Below are 27,444 nucleotides of genomic sequence, written 5' to 3'. Positions count from 1 at the left end.
TGCCATTGTGGGGGCCTCAGGCAGTGGTGTACCTTGTCTTCTCCTGTTCTCTGCCTGTGGCACATATGAAGTCTCCTGGGGGCTGTAATATTTTGGTCTTATTTCAGTTGTTGGTTTTAGTACATGGGTGTTGGATGGTGTTGGTGATCGGTAACATACAGGAGGTCAGGCTAGATGATCTGGTGGTCCCTTCTGGCCTTAAACTTGATGACTCTAAGGTAAATTAAACCCAACTCTATAGTTTTTGTTACAAGTTGTCCATAAATAGAGAACATGCTCATTTTAATACAGTACACTTATTCTTTAACCCCTTTAATTTCACCCAGCATTGGTAATAAGTACTGTATAAATAGTATTTTTGAAATGAATGTGGCTAATCACAGAGTAATGTTATAACAAGCATGAATAAGGAGGGTAGATTCTGACCCTTAACCTCCTTCTTGCCTAGTTTGAAGGGTATTGTGCAGATTAATTATTTTCATAAAGTGCTTTGAGATCCTTTGATAAAAGTCACTTCTGCAGATGTTCTCACATATCACATTTTTATAGTTACTTCCTTCTCCTTATTAAAATCCCTCCTTCCAATGCATATGATTCATAAATGTTCATTTCCAGATATTACTTGCAGAATTTTTTGTACCCACTTTCCAATTTTATTTGCACTGATCTATTTGTAACTATCTTCTATGGAGTTATACTAGGGATGAATTTGTCCCATTATGCTCAATGTTATTTTGGTTCATTTGCTATCCTACTGATTTTCTTTCTTCCCCTCTATTATTTGTAATGAAAGAATGATAAAATTAAAATTAATCAGCCCCTCTAAATGAAGAATGGAGAAGAATTAAAAAACAAAAAAAGGTATGTAGAAGTGTTGAAATTTCAGAAACCATCTATGATTACTCATCAAAAGAATGTCAGCTCCACAACATAAATATAAGAACCTCACCAATCCTCATAATCAGTATGGTTTGTTACCCAGTTTACAGTGGAATTCTCCCCTCCCCCACCCCCAACAAGAAACCCCATGAAAACTGTTAATGCATTTTGTTGTAAATCAAATCCATTCCCTCTATCTAGGTATATGAAAACAAAGTAGATTAGTATTTTTCTTGCAATTCCATGAGGTATGTGCAGTTTTCTAGAGCTACTGTACATTCAGAGGCCATATATATAGTACGTAAATCATTTCTAAGAAGAACATGGAAAATGACAAAAATATCATTATTGCTAGCAAAGGCATAAATATTGTTGTCACTAAGCAGCATTGTGTTAGTAACTTTAAATAGAAGAGTTGATGGTATAATCCTGGTTTAAAATTTTGGGAATATGTTATTTGGTCAACATACATGCATAATTCCTGTTGATCTTACTCAATGGATATTGATGTCTGTTCAGGTGAATATCAAGATTAATTGGCTCAAAGGGTAAATATTAACTAAGGCAAAGATGAGGTCGATATATACTTTGAAGGAAAATACATCTTGATCTTCACCAAAATAATAAATCAATATGCCAAATTTTAATTTCAGTTAGACAGGTGGGTTCCTTTATTTATGCCTTTGGATTTTCTTCCACTAACATAACTGAGTGAAAAATTTGTTCCATTACATAGTACATAGAAGTTCTGTTCATTCAACTGAAATGAAGTATCTGTTATGGCCATGAATTTCATTTCCCTCATTTTCCCCTCTTAGAAGGATCCTCTCACAGAGACTCCCATCCTCCCCACAGAGATTCAGTGACTGGGAAGATCTGCTCAGCCTTGACCCAGGCAGCATCCTCGCTTTCCTGGAGACAGTGTTCACAGCACATTTGGGAATGCTCCTCAACGGGGCCTGAACCATGAAAGGGAGACAGAAGCTACTGGCTTCCTTTAACTGCCACTTTGTGAAATGCACAAACAGCAAAGGGATATAAGGATTAAAGTGAAGGAGTATTCCCAGTTCTGGATATTGTTGTCCCAAAAGGATTAAATTAATCTGGAAATCAGAAGTGGTTGTCTCCTGGGGATAAGAAAGATGTCCCATGACGAATAAGTTTGATCAAGAAAAATCCCATTCCAGCTGTCATAAACAGACAGTTAAGGGTTAATTCCTCTTTTACCTGTAAAGGGTTAAGAAGTTTACATAGCCAAGCTGACACCTGACCAGAGAAACCGATGGGGGGACAAGATGTTTTTAAAGAGGGAGGAGGGAAATCAGTCTTTGTCTGTTCAGAAAAGTTTGTGCTGGAGTGAAGAATCCAGGAATCAGCCATCTAACAGTTCTTAAAGGTAGTAAGTGTTGAGAGATTATGTTTATTTTCTTTTTCACTTCATTTTTGCATAGTGGGAGAATCAAATATGGTGTCTTTGTGTAACTAAGGTTTTTGCCCAGAGGGACAGCCTTTGTGTTTTGAATCTGTTGTCTGTGTGAATAGCTTGCATGCTAATCTCACAGAGGTATTCCTTTCACGTTTTTTCCCTTTAATTAAAAGTCTTCTTTTAAATAACCGGATTCATTTTCCCTTGTTTTACGATCCAAGGGTTTTTTGGATCTGGGCTCACCAGGAATTGGTGGGAGGTAAATCAGTCTCAATCCTGCCAGGAAAAGGGGGATAAAGACTGGGGAACTATTTGGGGGAAGACAGAGTTTCCAAATGACGCTCCCATAAACATTTGGTTAAACTATTTGGTGGTGGCAGCTACTCGATCTAAGCTGATAAATAAGCTTAGGGGTTCTCATGCAGGTCCCCACATCTGTACCCTAAAGTTCAGAGTGGGGATGACACCTTGACACTAGCACATACTTATTTGTAAACAGTGCCATAAAAGACAGTACATACTCAAGTGTCCATAAATGAATACTTAAACCCATAACAAAGCCAGTCTTTCCCCCTCCTAATTGGGGTACCTATTTTGCATTCTTGTCAGTTCCACTTCTTTCCTTTACTACAGGTAGTTCTAGTAGGCAGCTGAAGTATTTTTATACAATGTAACAAAAAATATTGTGCTTACTACATATTGAAGTCATTGTTTTCTTTTGCAATTTAATCTGCCATAAATATGAAGACTATAGCGACAAAAGTATTGTAAATGAGTAGTAAGTGACATTTTATCATCTCTTATATGAAAGATTTTATCATACTGTGTTTGGAGTATTATACAGTACAAATTAAGTACACATTCATCTAGCATTCACATACTGTAACAGAATAACCTCATACTGTGTATTTAAAAGGCAACCTTTAATATGATGTGAATGTTTTCCCAGGAAAAATGATTTATAATACTGAAAAGAAGTAGGCTTATTGCAATATCTATTTTTTTAAAATAGATTGCACTTTATTTCTCATAGAATTTTTAATTGATTGGGTTAGCAATGGAAGTGTTCATGTTGTAATGCATGTTATAATTTAAAGTATTCCTGTTTTAATGAAAGTGACAGCGAGAAAATGGAAACTGCTAATTTATACCAGACAAAGAGACAATTTAACACCTGGTCTTGAATGCCATGGTTCTGTTTTGTTTCTAGCATCACAGCATTGACCTACCATGCAAAGGATCCGGTGTAGGTAATAGGTTTATCCCTCATTTTCAGACTAGAAGTGATGAGGAGGCAGCATGCCTAGATTCTTTATTTCAATATCCCCATTTTTATATTGCCCCGAGCAGTTCCTTCAGTTCAATGCTTAACAGTTTCTTGAGAGAAAGCTTCTGCAACACAATTCTTGGGAGTGGGATGGCAGAAAGGTAGGGCTTGTCTACATGGGTACACAAGAAACTTAATCCAAATTAATTTTAAATGAATTAAACTGCATTAAATCTCAGTGTGACTGCTCTTATTCAGAATTAAAGTGGCCTTCATTCATTTTAATTTAATTCACTTTAGAAGTGAATTAAAATAAATGGAATTAAGGACACTAGTTTTCAATGCTAAACACTTACTACTTTTAAGAACTGTTAGATGGCTGATTCCTGGTTCCTTCACTCTGGCACAAAACTTTTCTGAACAGACCAAAGACTGATTTCCCTCCTCCCTCTTTGAAAACATCTTGCTCCTCTCCCCCCCCCCCCCCGCATTGGTTCCTCTGGTCAGGTGTCAACTAGGGTATGTGAACTTCTTAACCCTTTACAGGTAAAAGAGGAATTAACCCTTAACTGTCTGTTTATAACACCATATCCATTGAATCACCACTGTCTTCATGTTTGTTGACCTCTTCAAAGAATTCTAATAGATGCAAGAGTGGATCCCAGTCTATTTTAACTACAACGGGGTGACATTTTTCATCCAAACCTTTTTTTAAATGACTAGTGAAAAAAGTCAAGTGAAAAAACACAGCCCTTAGAGGAGGATTTATTGATATTCTAGTAAAAAGGAAAGTTGATAGAGCATAGGTAGGAATGGAAGAGAAACAGTCAAATAAAAAAGTCCCGTTCAGTTACATCATATGAAGGCAGACAACTAAATACTGACAAATTTTAAAAGTGGTTGTATACAAATTCAAGAAGTCTAAGTACTAAGATGGGTAGACTTGAGTGTCAGGTGTTAAATGAGGATATCGATATCATATACATCACAGAAACTTGGTGTAATGAGGCCACTCAATGGGACATGGTAATACCTGGGTACAAAATATATAGGAATGACAACAGATGACACTGGTGGAGGAGCAGAACAATATGAGAAAGAAAGCAGAGTCAAATATTGAAAAATTCTTAAATGAATCAAACAGTGCCACTAAACTCTATGGACAGAAATTCTGTGCTTCAATAGTTATATTGTAGTAGTAATATGCTGCCCACCACCTGACCAGGATGGTGATGGTGATTCTGAACAGCTCAATGAGATTAGAGAGGCTACAAAACCAAAAAGCCCACTAATAATAACTATCCTCAAATTGACTAGGAATATGTTGCCTCAGGACGGGACGCAGAGATAAAATTTCTAGACACCAGTAAGGATTGCTCCTTGGAGCAGCTAGTCCTGTAACCCACAAGGTGTGAGGCAATTCTTCATTTAGTCCTATATAGTCCAAGAGGTGAATATAGCTGAATTGCTCAATAACAGCAACTATAATGTAATTAAATTTAATATGCTGGGGCAGGGGGAGAGATACCAAAGAAACCCACCACCGTAGCACTTAACTTCAGAAAGGAGAATTATGCAAAAATGGGGCAGCTCGTTAAATGGAATTAAAAGGAACAGTAACAAAAACGAAATGTCTGCAAGCTGCATACAAACTTTGTAAAAAAAAACAACATAATATTTGAGCCCCTATATGTATGCCCAACTAATTAAATAAAAAAAACCCAATAAGACAAAAAATATGCCACCAGGACTAAACAGTAAAAAAGATGGTTATAGACGAAAATATATTTTAAAATTTGAAAGTCAAATCCTATTGAGGAAAATAGAACGGAACATTAACTATGGCAAGTCGAGTGTAAAAGTATAATTAGGCAGGTCAAAAAATGTTTCAACGAGCAACCAGCAAAAGACAAAAAACTAACAAATTTTTTTTTTAAAGTACGTCTGGCAGGCTTCCTGCTTCTGGTGATCAGTGGGGCACAGGAGCTTGCTTCATGGGCTGCATGCATGCTGGGTAGGGTGATTTTATAGGGACAGTCCCGATTTTGGGGGCTTTTTCTTACATAGGCACCTATTACCCCCACCCTGTCCCGATTTTTTACACTTGCTATCTGGTCACCCTAATGCTGGGAGAAGTGGGCAGTTTCCATTCTTTCTAGGACAGCAGAACTGGCCAAAGAATCTTGGTTCTAGTGACTTGTGTAGCTAAAGACTCATAGTTATAGAAGAACATATGCAATTCCTGTTTCCTAAAATAAATAGTCACCGCTGATAGTCATCCTTTCTGAAGGTTATTTTTGAAACCTTAAAAGGAGAGACAGACAATCTGCCCTTTCAGGTATTATAGTTTCAAAGAGGTTCAAAGATCTAATGAACATTTAATAAATCTCCTATAACTAGTCCCTAATAACTATTGTAAAGTTGGTAATTGCCCTATAATATTTCTTGGCACTTTGACTGATAATCAGTTTTATCAGCTTGTAGCATTTGGCTACAGATATCCAATGGAGCAGGAGTTTGCCATCATCTGCCAAAGTATAGAGTTTGCAGTGAAGTGCTGAAACCTGGCCTCAATCCATAACTAAACCTCCTGTCATGCAAATCAAATCCACATGGGTAGATCCCTGCCCCTGTGTGGAGCCCTATATAGGAGAAACAGTCCACATGCAGGGATCAAGGATCAGGCCTAAGTATAAAAATGTCAGTTTTATATGTGAATATGTGCAAAAAGGATACTGAGAATTTACTTCCTTTCAGAACAGCAAGAGGAAGGCAGAAGCTTGACTTTAGTCTTGTCCTCTAGCTTCCAAGCACATCTTCCAATGTATTATAATTTTATCATGTATATGATAATGCTTCTAGAAAATATGGTATATTAAAATTTATCATCAAGGTAAAGTCATTTTGACAAATTCACCACTGATCTAATTCCATTAAGTTCAGCCAAGATAAACCAAGTGTGAATTTGCCCCATTAGTTCTTAAAAGTTCTTTAAAAACTACATTAGATGGCAAAATTACTTGTGCAATTCAGTATAGATAAATCTATAAAGATGCACACCCTGATCAAGAGGGTAATTAGACAAGGAGAAATATCATGGGTGATGTTTCAGCATTCATTCATGAGCAGAGGGAAGTGTATCTACTTTCTGGGTTAAACGCATTCATGGAGTAACTCCATTAAAGTTAATGGAGTTACACGTGGGATGAATTTGGCCCTCCATGTTTGAAGTGTAAATAATATAGTTATTAATACATTCAAACCTCTCTGATCTTAATGAACTGATCAGGTTATTCTACTCATAAGCTTCACAATGATGATGATTATTATCTATTGTCAAAAGAATCAGCACATAGCATTCATAATGCTGAAGCTTAGACAAAGTAGTTTAATATTAAAGGCTGATAATTAATCAGCTTTAGGATTCACATTAGGTATGTCAAACTGATTTGCTCAATGTTTTGCCTGAGTTAATGGGTCGGTGACCAAAAGCAACGCACAATTGAACTGAGCTTAAAATGTGAAGAAGAGTCTCTCTGTTGTGGCTGAAGTACAGTTTAGAAGTGATTTAGAAGAGGAACAAGAATTTGAAGCCAATTGTTCAGTTTTTAGAAGTTCACATGCACACTGGGGAAATATCACAAGTCTCACGGATCTTCTGTGATCGAAACAGACTAAGGAAGTAATGTGATACACTTTGATTGACTACCATAAAAATAAATGGAAAGGTCCCTGAAGAAGGGACCCAAGCTTCTGCACTATAGCAGATTCAAGCTCTGAACTGAGTCCTTCGCCCTCCCCTTACTCATTCCTTCTCCCAGCGCCAGCAAAATTCTTAACTTCCATTTCTGCTGCAGTTTCTTTTTATTCTGAGTAAAATTGTGACCTTGATCCCTCACACCTGCTGTTATTACATCCCCCTAACTTATGTGGGCCTCACCCCTTGTCTTTTAAAAGAAGAAAATTGTATTGCACTGTTTGATAGTCCCATTTTCATTTATGGAAAAGCAACTATATTGCAAAGAGCTAGAAGACTCCATAGAGAACAAGCAAATCCACATTGTTATTGTTCTGTGTGCATTCTGCAGTTTTCCAGCTCAACTAAACCTTCTAGAATATAATTGATCTGGTTTTAACAGACTGATGACTGATCTTTCACTGCAGATTTTTTGTGAGCTCTGAAGAAAAAAAAAAAAGTACCCCAGTAGAAGAGAAGGGATTTTCTGATTCTAATACGCTTACACGTGTGTTGTCATAGAAAAGTAGTATTTTCTTGAAACTTACAAACCTATCATATTAACTCTTATAATATTTTTAAACTATTTTAATTCTGTTTATATATGTAGATAAGTTAACCATTATTTCTTTAACAGGCCCTTCTAAGATATTGAACATAAAGGTTTAGTATAAATAAAACAAATAAAATGAAGACACATTCATGACAAGCATCTTTAAGCATTTTACCAGTAGGAATTTCAAGATGAAAAGATGTCAGTTATGCAGCATGCTAACAAATGAATTTCAGACTATAACAAGTTATTTAATTATATGTACCCACCACACATTTCTAGAGGTGTGTGAACTGTTAAAGAAAAGCCTTTCTTATTCTTCTAAGGCAGATTCATGTTAGATTTTTAATTTACTATGTCATTTATAATCAGCTCACTGTAAACTTATGCTTCTACATCTCTGTGTTGTATGAGCCTCTTGTCTCTGATCTTATACTTAGATTGTAATTTCTTTGGGGTAGGGAGTGTCATTTCATTATGTGTAAGTGTAGTGCCTTCTACCTGATTCCCAGCTAAGGCATTACCCTAATACAAATAATAAATAATGATAATAAAGTCAGTGGCAGAGCTGCCCTAGGGTCCTGAATCCCAGTTCCATGCTTTTTCCTCTAATTCCTGCTGTCTCTGTGTAACCCTTCTGCCAGGCCAAACTGATAGCAGCAAGGGCCGGGTTCAATACATAGGGGTCCCTTCCCTACAACGTAATGCAAAACCAGCTCGAGCTCCCACCCAGTGACCTGGGAAAATCTTACACACACACCCCTGGGCGCCTCAAAGAGGCAATACTTCCCCCCTCGCAAGCACAGAGTCTCGGTGTAGCAGAAAAGGTTTAATTACATGAGATAAACAACAAGCATTAAATTGGGAAAACACCTCAACTAGAGTTCATAGACCAAATCATAAGCAAAGACCCACCCCAGGAAATTGGGCCGTGTCCTTTTCCCTGGGCTCTTGAGTCCAGCAACCCCCAAATCACCCCAAGACTCCAAAGTCCAATACCCCAAATGTCCCTAGAGTCCAGCAACCCAAAGATCACCGACAGTCCCAAAAGTCCCACAATCCAAAAGTCCCCTGCATCCCAGCCTGGGTAGAAAGGGGCATCTTACGTGGTCCGGGGCCAACTGCCCTGCCTCTCCGTGGGGTTCTGCTTCCACCTTCTCCACGAACTGCTCCGCTCTACCAGCCACTCCACTCTGCTCCTCCAGCCATCCTCACAAACTGCTCCGCCAGCTGCTCTGCTCCACCAGCCGTCCCGTGATCTGGTCCAGCTGTCCCCGCAAACTGCTCGGCTCCACTCGCTCTGTGGGCCGCTCCACCCCTCCCACAGCTGCTCCGCTCTGCCAGCTGCTCTGTTCCACCATCTGTCCCATGATCCGCTCCAGCCATCCCCACAAACTGCTCAGCTCCGCTCGCTCCGTGGCTCCACAAACTGCTCCACTCCACTCTGCCAGCTGCTCTGCAGTATAGCTTCAGGCTCCCCCACTAGTTAGCACAGTACTCCGTGCTCTCAGCTCAGCAATTCCAGCTCTTTAGTGATTTCAGCTCACAGTAGGGGAGCCCCAGTGCTAGTGCACCATTAGCCCAAAGTGAGTTCATCTCAGTAACCTGCATCTAGATTCTTAAGGGAATCAAAAATCAACTCTGATATTCCACAGTGGACAGAGGAGTAGACGGCACTGGTGCTTCTGGCTCACACAAGGAGCCTTCACCACCAAGCCCCCAACCTCTCTCAATTCACTGGGTTTTGGAACCCATGTCCCTTGTTTAGCAAGTGCTATTTAGTTGATAGTGAACCCCTTTATCATAAAACACTTTTGTGGTTCCTCATTTACTTAATCAGGGTGACAACACTTTATTCCTCCTGCCCCAATAACAAAGAAATTGGGGATCCCACAGCTGTGAAAGTAACCATTTTAGGCTGCCATGCCCTCTGCTAGGTGGAGTGGGTGTGCTTATGCAAACACGATCAGCCTCTGAAATTCTTTTCCACACTCCCATAATTCACCACCAGATGTCAGGGTAGAGCTCATCCTGACTCTGCTTACATAATGAAGCAAAAATGTCTGTTACTTTGCCTTAGGTGGGTTGAAGATGTGCATCTATAGTACAGATTGCCTTTGACTTCATGGAACACATCTTCTTCCTGTTTTCATATCTGTTTTCTTTTTGATAGCTAGATTTACACACCCATAGAAGTATGGGTTCCCTTCATACACACCTATGTAGATTATCTAGAATTTGGATGTGGGTGCACAAGCTTAGTGATACCATCTTGTATCTATTTATATTCTCCCTCTAATGGCCAGAGCTTTGGCTCCAGGTTCTCTTACTTTCTAGTCAGTGCAGCTTAGCCAGCACAAGGAAGGTGGTAGTGATTTGCTGCTGTTAGAGGTCAGCACTAAATTATTAGTCCCTGACTAAGCAGATGCAGGGAATAAAGTGTGGCCCTAATTCTTGAGCTGCTATTCTTTTCCCACATGCTCTTGAACCAAAGCAATTATTGTTTAGAGACATAATCTAGCCCTAAATAATAATGCTTGTTCCTGTTTCTGCCATGTCACCAACAGAATCTAGAATGGGATCAGACATACACATTTCTGGATATCTTATGATGCAAGACTTAGTTAATGGCTGCACTCACTGTGTTTCAGGCTATTTATCCAACATTACAACCAGTGACAATTGTTTTGAACTTTCTTATTTTCTGGTGATCTTGTCCTGTCAGTTTGTCACAGAACAATGGGATTATTGCTTGATGTGACAGCACTTATCACATCTATCTCAGGAGCAACATAGCCTGTCTCTTTTTGTGGCTTTAATGAGTGTTGTTAAAAAAAGTGTGATGTGTGAAATGCAGTATTTCAGGATAACTGAGACTGTTTAACTCTTACAGTACTGAGAACATTCCATAGCAGCCCTTTCCCAGAGCACTCCAGCACAATCACTGTCCCTGATGATTCTTAGACCAGTAGTAAAGTCCAACACCTGCAGTAGGAAGGAGCAGCCCCTGAGATGTGAAGGGCAGATATCAGTCTAGATTTCAAGCAGCAAATAACCAATATAGAACTTGCCAGAGCCTTGACTTGCTGTACTCTGCAGCTGCTAGAAACCCACTGCAGCCTCTCCGCCTAAATACTAGAGATGAGGCTGAGCGTCCATGTCCAGATCTGGATCTGAACTCCAAAAGGTTGAGGGGTTTTGTATCTGGGGTTTTGGGTTAGGCTGAAAACCCAGAGGCAGCAGTAAAGATTAACAGAATTTTAGTTTTCTCAACCACGGTATCTACTAACTTGCACTCATTGCAGAACAACTGCAGGTGGTGAATATCCTGGTACCAGGCTGCAATCAGAGGATCAAATGTTTCTAAAGCTGCAAGGTGTTCTCTCTTTCTGTTCTTTGCAGACATGGTCCCAACAGAGATTCTCTCCTTTGCTGAGTTAAAACTCTCTGATTCACAAGCTGTCTTAGTACTAGCATAAATTAGAGAAGCGTAGGGGATGGGTTTTTTTATATACTAGCTGGCTATAGCTCTGGACATGTCATCCCACCACCCACACGCACTCTGGTAAAGAGGAACTGGCTAGGCCAGCTTTTTGCCAGTGGAAAGTTTCTCCACACCAGGGAAATTCTCATCTGGCCAGTTAGGACTGGACTTGAAGAGCTTTCTTAACTTCTGAGTGCTTGGCTTTGCAACCTTAGTGTTATCTTGGTGTAATTATTATTTATATTATGGCAGCATCCAAAAACTCCAATCTGAATATATGCCCCATTCTGCTAGACATTGTAAAAACACATAGGTAGACACAGTCCTGATCTCGGACAGCTTACAGGATAATCAAATCCTAGTTGTAACAAGTGATCGTAACATACAATTGGGGAGAGCAGGTGAGAGGGGTTGAGTGCAGTAGTGGATCGTGTGTTTACATAGACCATTGCCCAACTTGGTTGTTTTGAATCATGAAAGCATTTTTTAAAAGTTATCCTTTAGAAAGTTATTTTTTTAATAATAAAAAAATAGCCCCTCATGCTCTACATCTCCCTCCAACACCCTCTCTGCTCTCCTGGAACAATGACTCTGGACTCTCTGCCTCTTTTAAAAATATTTTTTATTGATTTTCATTTGTTCTTGTTCCTGTGCAGATTATCCCTAACTGCCCCTCCATTTTTCAGGATTACTTTTGTATGATTTTAATATAAACTATCTCAGATGAAAAGTTGACATCCCTCTAAATAAAGTCCTCAAGTGCTGTGGTGCCTACCTCACGTGAGGATGGGTGATCTGCTGGGTCCTCCTCTCAGGAAGTTCATTGCTTAAGAATGGAACAAATGCCCTTATGACACTCTGTTTCAAAGTTCTAAAGATATGGCACTGAGGAATCTTAGGCACAGAACTGAGACATCTTAGGTCTGTGGATGAAAAGTCTCAAGGAATATTTGGGATGAGGTATATATTTAAAAAAATGTTTTACATGCACTCAGAGTGGGTGATGGTTTAGTTTTTGAGTAGTAAATTATCTGACGTTGAAATATATGTTCACAAATCATTGTCTCTCTTGTCTTTATAACTATCTGTAATTAGGGGCAGTGAGAAAGGGAAATATCTGAGCCACACCATTAACTCCATTTAGTGTTATAACATCCATTTTGGATTAGGGCATCCATTCTGTAATAGGGGCCGAATGCATATCTAGCCTTGCCTGGGGCTAGCCATCCCAGAAGAGGTATTTGACACCCACTGTTGAAAAACAATCTGAGAATCCACCAAAACAACAATCTAAGGCCACTAACTCTCACTGTAACTCAATTAGCAGCCCATTCCCATGGAAAAATGGACACTCTACACAGGGGAACAGAGGGGAAGGGAGGGGAGGGACAAGCATGTTTGTGGAGAACCTGGAAAAAAGCAACAGACTCACAGAACAGGCAACTCAGACTACTGCTTGTTAAGAGTAAAGTGACTGTAGTTTAGAAATTCTTTTGCTGAACCTGTGATCCTTATTTTCCTGTAATGCTGGGGCTTAAATTAGAAGCCAGAATGCCTACAGCTAGGTGAAACTCTAAGGGAATGTATATAAGCAATGAGGGCTTGGAAGGTCTCAGACACTGGTTTCAGGGACAAGAGCGGTTGGTGTGCAGTCCCACATCCTTAGGAATGGTGCAGACAAGAGTTTTATATCTGATAATGTGCTCCAGAGATAGAAAGGGTGACTAGACTCTACCCAGACCAAGGGATTTAGAAGCACAGTGTGCCCAGCAATTTGGGTCCATTCACAACAGACTGGTTACCCTCCAGCTGGAAGATTGGGCTGGCTTGTAACAGGAACCACTCTAAATGAAAAATTGATCAAAGAGAAATAGCACATTTAAAAGGAGAAACTGAATGTGAACAAATTTTATAAACAAACACCCAAATGCTAATTTCTTCTAGCAATTACACTTATTTATAAGCCAGAGGTTTGCTAAGCTAGGTTTCTGTAGTGAGAGATTCACGCCTACAGATTGTATATAGTGCTTTAGCATCTGTTCAGTGGCAATATTTATGATTTGTTATTGTACTGAAAAAATTGCACCTATATTTTTTGTTTTGAACCCACTCTTTCCTATTTCAAATTCCCTACCTTGGATTTAAAAAAAAAAAAAAGCTGAAATTAAACCACGCAGATAACTCCCTCAACCTACTCCAGTGACCACATAATACGATCACAGAACAGGTAAAGTGTGTGAGGGGTGGTGGGTATCCAATCCTCAACAGAAGATAATATTTGGCTGGCAGGTTTCCCAAACTCATAAAATATCTTCATGGATATCATCTTTTGTACATGAGCTTTCAGATTTGATTTTGCACATGGAAAAAGGTATTGATATATTTTCCCAGCTCTACAACTAACCCTAGATTTCTTTGGGTAAGTCAGAGTTTAAAGCCAGAAGAAGCCACCAGATCATCTAGCCTGACCTCCTGAATATCACAGGCCACCAACACCTGTATACTAAACCCAGCAACTGAAATTAGACCAAAGTATTACAGCCCCAGGAGATTAGATTATTATGTGCCACAAAATGAGAATAGGAGGGACCAAAGTGCACAAGTGCCTAGGGTCACCACAATGGCAGGGAAATGATGAAGTGAAATATACCCTGATAATCCTGGCATATCCTGCACAGAAAGGTGAAAATCCCCCAAAGTCATTGCCAAAATGACCTGGGGATTCCTTCCTGATCCCCAATATAGCAACCAGTTAGATCCTGAGCACATGCACAAGAACCAAGCAAGCAAGCACCGGAGAGTCACTCAGCTTTTCTGTCTCTCAATTTATCTGCCTCACAGGTTGGCTGTGAAGCTTAACTAATGTTTGTTTACTGCTTTGAGATACTTAGCAGAAGGACACTACAGAAATACAAACCATTTTTAAGGTAGGTTATTTGCTGAGAAATTCATGTATTGCATTAGGGGATAGATATTAAACTGCGGTCCATAGAACCTTTTGTGTTGATCTGCATAGTAAAATATTTAGGGAACCAACCAGGATGGGGAAGGATATTGGGGAAAGATGTGATTAATGAGAGTATCTATCCTATCTGATCTATTATATTTCTAAGGTTCCCATCACCCTAAACTCTAATATTGCAGATTTGTTGCAGCATTACAGCCAGAATATTGTCACAGGATATCCCCATCATTACCTGTTGAACCACACTACTTGGTCAGGTCATGTGGTTTCAGAATCACAAATACACAGCAGATTATTGTCCTTCACCATGGTGTGTATTGATTCTTTTCTTACATAGTAACAGCACAATGCAGGTTTCCCTACAGTTCAGGGCCTTGGTTCACCTTCTGAAATACCCTTGCTTCCTGTTGTTTCCACTTATATGCTCCTAATTACATTGTTAGCCCAATGATTGCCACCCAGGTGCTCACAATATCCCAAAAGAAAGTGTATAACTGACTCCAGCTGGGCTTGCAGCCATCTTCAGGCTTCAGCAATGTCAGTGATCAGGGTGCTGCTGATAATACCCTGTCACGGTCACTTAAGACTGTGCTTTAATCCCATGCAAGACAAGCACATGCCTAAGTGTTTGTTGAACTGGGACCTAAGTGCTGAACAATAGTTAAAAAAATGTCTGTTATAAAATGGCTCACAGAGAATGAAGAATTTGGAGAAATATTGACATAGAGTTTGAATAAATGGTTATTCTAATAAATAACCAAAGCTCTTATTGCTCTTAGCTTAGGGGTAGAAAGCTGCTTCATTTTTCCTCAGTTTCTCCAGTCCAAGAACATTTTTCCAGCAATGGAGAAATGCACACCATCCATTTGAGAACAGAATCTAGCTGTTACAAATATGTTACAAACCGAGAGGAAAATTCGATCTTTGATCAAATATCTCTTCACATTCTTCATAGGTTTTATTGTTATGAAGGGATGCAGAGATGGGGGAAAAAATGAAGGCTAGCCCAAAATATAGGATGAAGGATTTTTAAACACAATCATTTTTCTAGATTCACCACAATAGAGTAATTATTACTGCTGCAGTCCCTGCAATTCATGAACAAGCAGGCGCAAATCAAGATACACAAATATAGACCTAAAGGAAAAATAAAAAAGCACAAAGTGAAGTTTTAAATGGAAATATTTTTAAAAAAGCAGACAAATTCCCGATAGAGAATCTGGGAGAGAAATAAATAGTGATTTCCTCTTCAAGAGGAAAAAAATAATCTACTATAACATGCAAATAATTACTCTCCCCTCTTAATCACATTCTGGAGGCTCCATTGGCTGCAGACACACCCAGGGTTCAGAATAATCTTCACGCACCATGGGATACGATAGATGAGAACGTGATGCTCCCATGTGAAATTAGGATATCAATGGAGTTGCTCTGAATAACATTTGTGTAGCTCAGTGTAGGATTTAGCCTAGAGATGAGGATGAAAAATAATCTACTGGAAAAAAACAGCTACAGCGTATGCTCTGTAGGATTGTGCAGACCTCCCACTTGTCACAAGTGGGAGTTCTGTCCCTAATACATACTTCACTTTAATTGGAGTAGGCAATGGGCCAGATTCTCCGCTGGTACACATTAAAACAGCCCCATTGAGGTCAATGGAAGCTGAAGATGATCAATACATTTGCAAATCAGGCCATTCTATTCAACTTTCTAACTGTAAGCTCCCAAGCTTCAAAATATTGGCCTAATATTTTTGCCAAACTTGTAGTGTTACATTTAGTAACTTATTACGTCTATAGTGACTTCCAATGCATCTGATATACCTCTCTATGGCTTTTGTAGAAACAGTATGCAGCAGGGCCGCCCAGAGGATTCCGGGGGCCCGGGGTCTTCGGCGGCGGGGGGCCCTTCCATTCTGGGACCCGCCGCCGAAGTGCCCCGAAGACCCGCGGTGGGAGCCCCCCACCGCCGAATTACCGCCGAAGCGGGACCCGCCGCCTAAGTGCAGCCCGGTCTTCGGCGGTAATCGGCGGGGGGATCCCGCCACGGGTCTTCGGGGCACTTCAGCAGCGGGTCCCGAACGGAAGGGCCCCGCCGCCGAATTACCGCCAAAGCCCGAGCTGCACGTCGGCGGCGGGTCCCGCTTTAGCGGTAATTCGCCAGTGGGGGGGGGCAGAAGAAGCTCCTGCGCCCTCTTGCCCCGCCCCCTCTGGGCGGCCCTGACCCCATCCACCCCCCCCAGAACACCCACAATCCAACCCTCCCCATTCCCTGCCCCTGACCGCTCCCCCAACCTCTGCCCCCTCCCGGTGCCCTGACTGTCCCCAGGACTCCCTGCCCCTTAGCCAACCCCCCCCGGCCCCAGCCTCTTACCTCCGGCTCCCTCCTCGCCCGGAGCCTCAGCGCCTCGCTGAACAGCCGCAGCGTGTCTCCGCCGGGGCCCCTGAGCTCCGTCCCGCTCCGAGCCGCGAGGTGAGGGGGCAGGGCTGCGAGCTCCACGCCGAGCGGAGGGAGCCTGAGCTCAGCCCGGAGCTCGCAGCCCCGCCCCCTCCCCACGCAGCTCTGAGCGGGGCGGGGCTCGGGGGGCCCCGCCGGAGACACGCCGCTCGATGTGCCAGGGCTCCAGGAGAGGGGCGGAGGCGGGAGCCTCAGCTGTTCTCTTGGGGGCCCCTGCGGAGCCCGGGGCAAATTGCCCCCTTTGCCCCCCCCTCTGGGCGGCCCTGAGTATGCAGGGGAACTTTGTCTTCCCCTGCTGCCTCACCATCCAATAGAAGAACACTACTATCATAAGAACAGCCGAACTTAATCATGGCAGTAGTACTTTCTGCACAGCTTTTACTTTGCGTCTAGTATAACCTCAAGGTTACTGGTAACTGGCTTCACAGTCCTCTCGTCAGAATAGAATTGCAAGTATTGCAACACCATTCGGCAAGTTATATGAGCTGATCAAAATCATCCTTGCTTTTGTAGAATGCAATTTTATTATGTTCTGAGAGACTGAAACCTCAGTTCCACTTAGACACATAATCAAACTGGCAATTATTTCCTCAGGTTCAGCTACAATTGTAAAATAACCTGTATATTTAATCAGCATTACCATGGTAGCTGAAGTGATACCAGTGAATGATGCTACTTAATGGCTGGGGCAGGTTACAATAGTGGGTTGACTCAGAACTACATGTGTCCTGGATCAACACATGCACACACAATAGCAAACTGTATATGTTTTAACAAATAAGATTTTTAAAATGTTAAATCGGTAGTCTCCAAACATGAACACACAATCCATGATCCTCTATTTAAAATACACCAAAATCAGAAGTACATTTTTCATTAGATCTTTTTAAAATAAAAGCATCTCTCCCACCCCACCCAAAGGAGTTTGGGTTGTTTGTTGGCTGGTTGTTTTTTGGGGATAAGTTAAATTGAACTTTTTTCAGCTTTTGGTTTTCTATCCAAAAACTGGACCAAGTCTGCAAAAATAAATTCATTTAAAAAGATTATGGAAAATACTTAGTATTTTTAAATCAGCTTTGTGCAGTAGCCCGAGATAAGAGTGTGCTGTTATCAAGTTAATGTAGGTGTACAGATAAAAGGTCATTTTCAAAATGGTGGCTTCCATTTTGTTGTGAGATAAAATTAAAATGCCTCACAAATCATCTCATAAATGGTGTTAGTTTAGATGTGATCTTAAAGCTGGGCTATTGCCATCTTTTCAGTCATCCTGGCCACGTTCTAGCTGTAAATTAGCCAAGCCATTAGTAGAAGGGGTAAATTCTTTGAAAAACAGAATTACTTGTTATGGGTTATTATAGATTGTTAAGTCACAACATTGCCAGCCTAATGTTGCAGACTGAAGAAGTTTATATCAGATCAGATTTAGACGAACTTCCCAACTTCTAAATGCTCGTTCTAACCAAATCCACAATCCGAGCCTTTCATGGTTTGTCTAATATTAATATTCTCAGTATCTCAGAGATAGTGCTGTTATATGCTAAAATATTTACCAGAGATATCAGAGTTCCTTTCTCAGTTCTGCTGCTGAGTAATGAAATAGAAAATATTTCCAGCCTGTGAATGATCCATATATGTTTGCAAGGACATCATAGATTGGTGTTCAATGTGTTAATTTCTCAATATCTGCTTGTCATGTGGAATTGTACCAGCACCTAAATTTCCTCTACATAATACTTGATTATTACATTTAAAAAAACAACCCACACATTTGATAGTGAAATAAAATTTCAGACTTTGAAATTTTTTTTTAATGTAGTAATCTCTGTGGATCACATTCTACACTGACATGCCCTATGCTGTGTCCAGGAGCGTACACAATGGGAGTTTCTCTCAGCTTTCACATCTCCCCGTTTCCAATAAATGCTGCCTTGCACCATTTTCTGGTCAGTGTATTGAAAGGAATTAAGGGATTAAATTTATTTAGTATTTTTTGTTTTTTCATAGATTCATATATTCCAAGGTCAGAAGGGACCACTGTGATCATCTAGTCTGATCAACTGTATAACACAAGTCATAGAACTTCCCTAAAATAATTCCTGTTTGAGTTAAAATGTATCTTTTTTTAGGGGGGGGAATAATCAAATCCTAATTTAAAAATTGCCAGTGATAGAGAATCCACCACATCCTTCGGTAAATTGTCACAATGGCTAATTATCCTCGCTGTTAAAAATAATCCTTACCTCCAGAGGTACTCAGAATTGTCTTTTCAGTAAGTGCAAACAAAAATAGCACATTAGATGATAATTGGACAGATTCTTAACATCAAATGTAGGTTTCTTGAGCAGGAACCAAATAATCAATCTTTTAAGGGAAGTTGGAAACAGGATCTCCTTGAATTAACCATTAACAATTTCTAGTAGATCAAAGATCTTCAAACCTTGGTCTTCTTGGGCTGTCTAAAAGTCAATCACTGGAGATCGGTCGCTTTTTTCAAAATTTAAATGATTTTTTTTCATAAAAACTTTTTTTTGTAAAATATTTGCTATTTTTCAGTCAGCTGATCTAAATAGATGCTATTTTTTTCAACTAGCAGTATTATGTTTCCAAATAAACTATTTCCATGGACTTCAGACAGCTTAAGTGTTGGAGTAGGCAACAAACTTCAGGCACTGAAGTTTGAACTTTTGGATCTGAGATTTTCATTGCAATTTAGAAATGTGAAATGCACTGTACATTGTTATGTTCACAGCATACCCACAGAGAATTTACATAAAAAATAGTCATGCTGGAAGGTTTCAACATAGCACTCATTTAGTTCTTCAGCTTCAGAATGATAATACACTAGAACTCAAAAATAGCAAGAGAAAAAAAACAGGCTGCTCCCTAAGGTAGCAAGGCACAACACCTACTGCCTCCTTGCTTTAAGCTGTTTCTTTCCAGACTGGCAATCTGCTCACTGACTTAAACTGCCTGGCTTTTCTTGGTGCCCCCTCAGCCTACAAGCAGGACCAGGAAATCCCCCACACTTAAAGTGGAGCTAGTCATTTTTAAACAGCTTCCAATTTACCGTATACATGAAATAATTTGTTGAGTGGTGTATTTGGAGAATTTCCTGGGCTATGCTACAACTATGTTTTGAACTGAACAACACACTCTGAACTTAAAACTGAAAAAGGAATACAATGAATGAAATCACCTTGTAACTGGGAGCACTTGCTACTCAAATACAAGAGTATGTCTACACTACCCGCCGGTTTGGTGCATAGTGATCGATCTATCGGGGATCAATTTATCACGTCTAGACAAGACACAATAAATTGATCCCCGAACACTCTCACCGTCGACTCCAGAACTCAACCACAGCGAGAGGCAGAAGCGGAGTTGATGGGGGAACAGCGGCCATCAATCCCGCAGCGTGAGGACATGAAATAAGTAAATCTAAATCAATCTAAAATACATCAACTTCAGCTACGCTATTCTCGTAGCTGAAGTTCCTTATCTTAGATAGATCCCCCCTAGTGAAGACCAGGCCCAAGTAACATAAGAATGCAACACCTGTGTAAACACAAATGACTGAAAATATTAGTATTAAATATAACTCAGTGACAATTCTGAAAAGCATTTTTCAGGCAAATGATGGGAAAAGGAGCTGTGCATCCTGAACGCAGTAGCAGCAGCAGCAAGGAAAGTGGGCATTTTGTTATTGTCTGCAAGGTGAACAAGGACAAAAGAAATAACTAAGTGGCAGATATTTCTACTTTCATAGTTTGGAAGAAATGTTTGGAGCCTGTCTGCTACACCTCTCATTATCCCATTTTAAACACAGATGGCTTTCCTGTTGTTTTCTCAAGTAGCCTATGATATATTCCATAGCCATTTTTACCATATATTTATAAATATTATGTATGTTATCATAACATCTTGGCTGCAGAGAGATGATAATGTGCATCTAGAGACTGTCAGATAACTCCTTAATGACTACACATATCTTACAATAATTAATTAAGTACAAGAAGCTACTACTGGGACTGGAATTAAAGAAGGTTGATACAGCACACCTCTATCCGAGATGCTTCAGACTATAGATGTGCTGAATTATGAACTTTTTAATCAGAATTCTGAAAGTCAATAAATATTCTATGGATAGAAATATACATTGGTGTTACAACTGCATACAATTCAGTATATCTTGCGTCCCAAGTGAATGTTTTGGAAATAGTAAAGGTACGTACAGAAGACATATTTGCATAAAATGCTGATATTTTATTTGGACAGCTCTGTATCAGAAGAGTAAAACTAAAACTAAAAAATAGCATTTTAGAAGAGAGGCTGCAGAGTCAAATCTGAAGTATTACTGATGTTTCTGAGTATAAAATGGAAACGGTAGTCAATAGGGAGGTTGGGCCTGCAGAGGTGAAGATGAGGAATGTGAGATCACAGCACCGTGATATCATTATCAAAGTAATTGATCATTATCAAAGTAATTGTAAGGTTTTATATATTGCTTTGTTGCTAATAAGGCAAACTAAGCTTCAGGAAGTGGGCAGTACAATGGGTCAGCAACAAAAATGTGCCCAGCATACATTCTGAGACACTGGGCAGCTGCACATGGAACTGTTTCCTGGAACTTTCTTCATGGCTACCTGTAGACGTGCTCCTCGTTGCTCTATGGCACAAATTCACAGGAGACCACTCTTTCAAGCACCAGGGCTCTTTTATTCCCTTGTATTTTCCCACCACCACAACTTCATACAGTTCGCTACCAGGCCAGTACCCCTTTGGGGAACAGCTTGCTCTTACAGCTAGCTGGGAGCAAGAGGCCCTCACTCCTCATTTTCCTGTTCCTCCCCTCCTACTTCCTTCCTGCTAGCTTTATAGGCCTTCCCTCATCAAGCTCACAGGTGTCTCTCCTTTAGGGCTTTCATCAGCCACTGCCTGTCAGCTCCAATCTCTTCCTCTTACTGGGAGCTGAGCTAGCAGGCTCTGAGCTAACAGGGGCTGAGTCAGTGCCTTTTGGCCAGTACCCTGTTACACTACCCCTACTCTCACGTTATCTTAACTGCAATTCATAAACACACTCTAGAGAGTTACTCTACCACTGGTTGGCACACAGCATGGATGATAATCCTGTAATAGGAAAGAGAAAAAAACCTTTGAAGTGATAATCGAGATGATATATTTTTTTCCTCTCTCTCCTGCTGATGATAGCTCATCTCAATTGATTGGCCTCTTACAGTTGGTATGGCTACTCCCACCTTTTCATGTTCTCTGTATGCAGAAATATCTTCCTTCTGTGTGTTCCATTCTATGCATCCGATGAAGTGGGCTGTAGCCCACGAAAGCTTATGCTCAAATCAATTTGTTAGTCTCTAAGGTGCCACAAGTACTCCTGTTCTTTTTGTATAACCAGGTGATTTTCATTGCACAACTTGATTATTCTGAGTAATTCCTGATCATATGAACATTGGGTTGTTTTAAAATAAACAAACAAATTAAGGTATCCCTCCCTGTCTGCTGAACAACCTATTTGTCATTGGTGGGTTGATTGCTTGTAGGCATCACAATAAAAGTAATCCTAGTTATATTCATCCAATCAGGGAACACATAAGTATGATGTAACCTCTCTGTCCAGCTATGACAGTACAGTTTTCAGGCACTGAATATTTGCGACAGAGTGCATGTGAACAAGCTATATAGAGAGGATTAGTTAAAGAAATTAGTGAATCACTCTGAATAATGCATACATTTGAAGAAATTATGATCTGTTCATGGATGGTTCTAGAGCAGGACATAAGGCAAAAATTGTAGAATGAATTATTCATTATAATTTATTCAACAAAGCGCTAGTTTACATGCTAAAAAAGAACCAGGTCTTGAAGAGACTTTACACACTGTATGTAGTCCCATTGACTTCAATGTTTTCTTGGAAGGGTGGAAGTTCCAGAATCATGCCTGAACAATGAAAGGGGGTTAGGGCTGTTCTCTGAGCCATGAAATGACTGTTGAAAAGGATTTAGTTCAAACATTTATAGCATGAAACGGTCACACTCCCCAGCTCTTAGGTTATAAAGACAGAAAAGTGAAAAAATAAAATAAAATTCTAATTAAAATTCTCCTTGATCTAGCAAAGTTTTCCTCGCCCCCCTTGATTTAGGGATTACAAGAAGCATCATATCCAAGATGACTGTGTGAGCACCAGATTTCTCTGTGTGTAAGGTGGTTTTCATATTAAAATACATTCATTGAAAGCTCGAAAAGCAGAGGCACAGAGGCTATTCCCCATGTACCTTTGTTTAGTGGCTCTACACAACAGATGGAATTTTATGTCATGCAGCATTAGGCTACTGTTAAATTTTAATTTCAATTAATGGTCTTTACACTCTTTCTTTATGCACACCAGGGATATTTTAGGCATTCATTTCCCTTCTAATTAGCTTTTATTGCTGAATTCATTCTGAATCTCTGGAAGTCATTAGATTCTCAAACATTCACAGCTGAATTTACTTACTCTCTAATAAAATTAATTAGTCCTTTACAAAGAAGTAGTCAAAATTTGATCCACCTTTACAGATATAGGAGAGTACTGAGCATTTGGTGGTCCTATAGTATGTCTTTCTTTGACACTGATTTCTATCCTTAGCATTTATGTTAATGTTTCTTGGGTTGATGGTATACCTACCTGACTTCAAATACAATCTATTTCAAAGACTTTATCTTCTGTGTTATGGCACAGAGAACAGCTTCCGTTACACACTGATTTCTATTAATAAGCTATTATAAGGTATGAGTTCTTAGGAACACCTTATGCTCACTGCATAATCATATAGAGAGTAAGACCCTAAGGCAAAGGTAACTCTCACAGTTTTGGTGGAATTCAGATTATGTAGGCTGATAAATCATATTAAATACAAAGACACACAATTAATTTGTTTTAAAAACAAATCAAGACAATGACTACTAGGTAATGCATAGAAAAACGGGTTGAAAACAATTGTTCTGTGTCAGCGATTCACTATAAGAAAAGATCCAATTTTGCATGTTAGTACTGAACAAGTAATTTCTTTCTTGGAAACCAAAATTTCAACCCTCGAACTTTGTGTAAACAAAGGAACTTTCTTACACCTAAAGGAAGAAAAAAATATATTGTACTGCACACCAGAATTACTACTTAGATGCCTTTTAACATTTGAATAATTTCTTTTAAAAAGTGCTGGGTGGTTTAGTGCCATGATAGCATTACTCTCTAATTTATCATACTGCTATGACTAGAATAACCATTAAGATACACCCTAAGGGAAGAGCTAATGAAAGATTTCTCCCTTGGAATATGGATTGTAGAGGATTGTTTGTTTCACTATCATTAAGGATCTATCAGCACTTCAGTTGTAAAAGCCCATTTTCAAAGTGTAAAATTGTGTGTGTGTGTGTGTGTGTGTGTGTGTGTGTGTGTGTGAGGGGGTAATATATATGGATGAAACAAGGCATAAGAGACAGATCCTGGAAAACTTTGCTAAATGAAAACTGACTGGAGTGTTGTTTGTTTTGTTTATTATTTTCAGACTTTTGTTTGTTTTGATTTTTGTGTGTGAGTGTGAGGAAGTGATCAGCAACTGACCTAATGTTTTCAGTTGTAATGGCTTTCATATTTTAACTGTTTATGAATATGCTACAAGTATATCCACATCTCAATATACATATAAAAGGCAAATGTATAATGGGCATAGCAGGTATTATATGTGGTACTGTTATGAGATATATGCAGATAGTATTACTGTTATGTAGGCTAGTATTATTGTACATTAGAAAATGATATATTTTTTAGTTAGTTTCAATTTATAAAATGCCCTGATCAAATAATAACGGTCCATTATTTGCACAGTGACAGCTGAAGGATTCCAATTCCATACAGTAATCCAACCACCATCCAAATATCCCCCATGGTCAAAAGCTTGTGTAAATTAATGATCCTTCTAGCAGGCCCAGATCATCAGAATCAGGTTCTATTGGAAAAGGAGGGTAGCGAGTTCTAGAATCAAGGATCCCTCACACAAAACACCCTGCTACTCCTCCCATTTAAAGCCAGAGGTTTTTATTTCAAGAGCCTTAGCTGACCTCAAGTGATGCAGTATCACTCCATGAGGTGTTCTGTATAGCATATAGGGCTCAAATCACTTGGAGCTTTTTAGGTCAAAGGCAATGTTTTAAATTGCTCCTGAAAACAACTCAGTGGCTAGTGCAGACTATAGAATATAAGGTATCATGCTGTCTACCAAAAGAACAGGAGGGTTTTTAAATCTATCACGAGGTACTTGAATGGTCCTCATCAGCACGGTATCAGAGAGCTTCCAACAGAATTGAAAAAGGAACTGTAACACTCTCTTTCCCTCTCAGCCTCTAGGATCAAATATGAAATGGACTGATTGTTTTCTTTTTCTTTTGTTACTGGGTATAAATGTGTGTGTAGAGCTTGCTGAGGAAAATCCAGGTTTAAGAAAATGGTTTTTGCTAACTTTTTTATGGAAGTGAGTTTTATAATCTCTGTCTCACAAACCTCTGCTGCTGTTCTACCATTTTGTTGGTGCAGTAACCATCTAGAACATTAACTGCAATGAATGTCCCAGGCATAAAGGATGAGGCCTTAGGAAATGTAGCTTCTCTTATTTATTTGCCTCTTTCAATTTTCATTTCTGTCTACTCTCCCCTTTCAATAGTCCTAAAGCTCCCATTTCAACCTCATAGTGGTTCAAACCAACAGGCTTTACAATCATGACATTTTGATGCATAAAGAAAATTTGTCATTGATCCAAAGCTGGAATAGTGAGGGAGCAGGAATGGAAAGAATTCCACATTTGGTGGAAGAAAGAGAAATCTTGATGTAATGTCGTGGCTTTTAAAATAACTGACTGATTTTCAGTTTCCTGATGAAGCACCCATGCAAGACATTGTAAGTATTCTATAATCCCATTGCATTTGTGCCTTCTTATTTCTACAGAGAGAGTACATTTTTACAATTCCCTTAAAAGTATGTACAGGAGAGGTTTTTTGCTCCCCTTATTTGTTTATGGGGAACTTTCTTTGAGTTGGCCTAAGAGCAATAGCAGGAGACTTAACTGAGTGTATTTCTCTTTTGCATCTCCCTTTTCAGTCTACACACCTGCTGGCTGCCTCTTTGGTTTCAGTTTGCTTTACACTCTTGTAAAGCCCAGGGAAGAATATGAATGTCTGCTTCCTTAGAGGAGCAAGCAAGGGTAATGGAACTGACTATCAACAAAGGCGTGAAACTGACTTTGAACACAATGCTGACAAATATATAAAGCAAGTAAACTGGAAAAAAATGACTTTTTAACATTTCTGATATTTTAGTTCTATTAATCTTATGTTTGATTCATAGCAATGTACAGTGTAGAGTGCAGGAGTTGAGTTTAGCAAAGGGTAAAAGGGGAGGCAAAGGTTGCTTTATGTGAAGCCTTTTCCCCAGTGCAGCTTCAGGGCTGTACTCATACCATGGCTGCCTATAGCTCCTAAAGGCCAGTCTGGAATCTAGGAAAAGGAACATACCAGCCACTTGTCTTCCTTCAGGTAAAACCAGACATGCCTCTTGCTTCATGAACTTTGGTAGGTGGTGGACTTGGAGCAGGGATCGGCAACCTTCGGCACGCGGCTCATCAGGGAAATCCCCTGGTGGAATGGGATGGTTTGTTTACATGCAGTGTTGGCAGGTTTGGCCGATCGCAGCTCCCACTGGCTGTGGTTCACCGTTCCAGGCCAATGGGGGCTGCGGGAAGTAGCGGCCAGCACATCTCTCGGCCCACGCCACTTCCCGCAGCCCCATTGGCCTGAAAGGCAAACCACAGCCACTGGGAGCTGCGATCGGCCAAACCTGCCGACGCTGCAGGTAAACAAACCATCCCAGCCTGGCAGTGGATTTCCCTGATGTGCCGCGTGCCAAAGGTTGCTGATCCCTGACATAAAGAATGCCCACATTTTCTCTGCAACAAAGGAATACTCCTTGGACCAGATCCACTTTGTTTACAGATCCTTTTACAAGCCGAGCTGCAGAAAAGGAGTCATAATACAGCTATACTTGGGCCCTAAGTGTCTAAACATTTCCACATAATTATTGATTACTGCATGAGACTCAGGATAGGAAGAGTGTATACAAATGAATCTGATTTTTAAAAAGTCATGATAAATACTAACTAAGATATTGAAGTGGTAGAGAGCTCACACACATTTTTAATTACTTAAAACAAGCCATAATATTCACTCGCGGACTGACTCTCTGGATTGAAATAAGCTATGGGCAAATGCTGCCTACTCTACAGCCCTTTGAGGTCAATGGGAGATAAAGATGGATGAAAAAATTAATAGTTTCCCTGTAGAATTTTTCATCTGGGGAAAAATTGCTATTATTTTTTGTATGTTTTGGAAAAAAATGAATATTTAAAAAATGTTAAATTATTTTGTTTTTTCAATGTAACCCTATTATCTGAAGAAAAAACTGCTAGTTGGAAAAATTGTGACTGCTTTTAGTGGGACTCTTTCTATAGACTTGAGTGAATTTTGGATCAGATATATAGTAAGCAAGATTCAGAATCCTGAAAATCTCTGATTATAGATAAAGCCTCTTAATAAAGAATAATATTGTAATTCAATATGATAAATTAAGTAACAGGT

At 39.8% G+C, this 27,444-nt stretch overlaps 2 long non-coding RNA genes across 5 annotated transcripts in view; one reads left to right on the top strand and one right to left on the bottom strand.

Annotated features, from left to right (window-relative positions):
- Positions 1–12,172, bottom strand: part of LOC120375116 — a 35,823-nt gene extending 23,651 nt beyond the window's left edge. The window contains exon 1 of the long non-coding RNA XR_005586442.1: positions 12,121–12,172. This is a non-coding gene — a long non-coding RNA (uncharacterized LOC120375116). The remainder of the gene's footprint in view (positions 1–12,120) is intronic.
- Positions 12,173–12,234: 62 nt separating this feature from the next.
- LOC120375115 overlaps positions 12,235–27,444 on the top strand; it is a 268,432-nt gene continuing 253,222 nt past the window's right edge. For 3 of the 4 annotated variants that reach the window (XR_005586438.1, XR_005586440.1, XR_005586441.1), the window contains exons 1-2: positions 12,235–12,305; positions 14,187–14,272. This is a non-coding gene — a long non-coding RNA (uncharacterized LOC120375115). The remainder of the gene's footprint in view (positions 12,306–14,186; positions 14,273–27,444) is intronic. The other variant, XR_005586439.1, reaches the window with a different exon arrangement.

Source organism: Mauremys reevesii, linkage group 11 (assembly GCF_016161935.1).
Source record: "Mauremys reevesii isolate NIE-2019 linkage group 11, ASM1616193v1, whole genome shotgun sequence".
Lineage (NCBI taxonomy): Eukaryota > Metazoa > Chordata > Testudines > Geoemydidae > Mauremys > Mauremys reevesii.
Note: the sequence above shows the minus strand (reverse complement) of the source record. Positions and strands in the feature narration are given on the sequence as shown.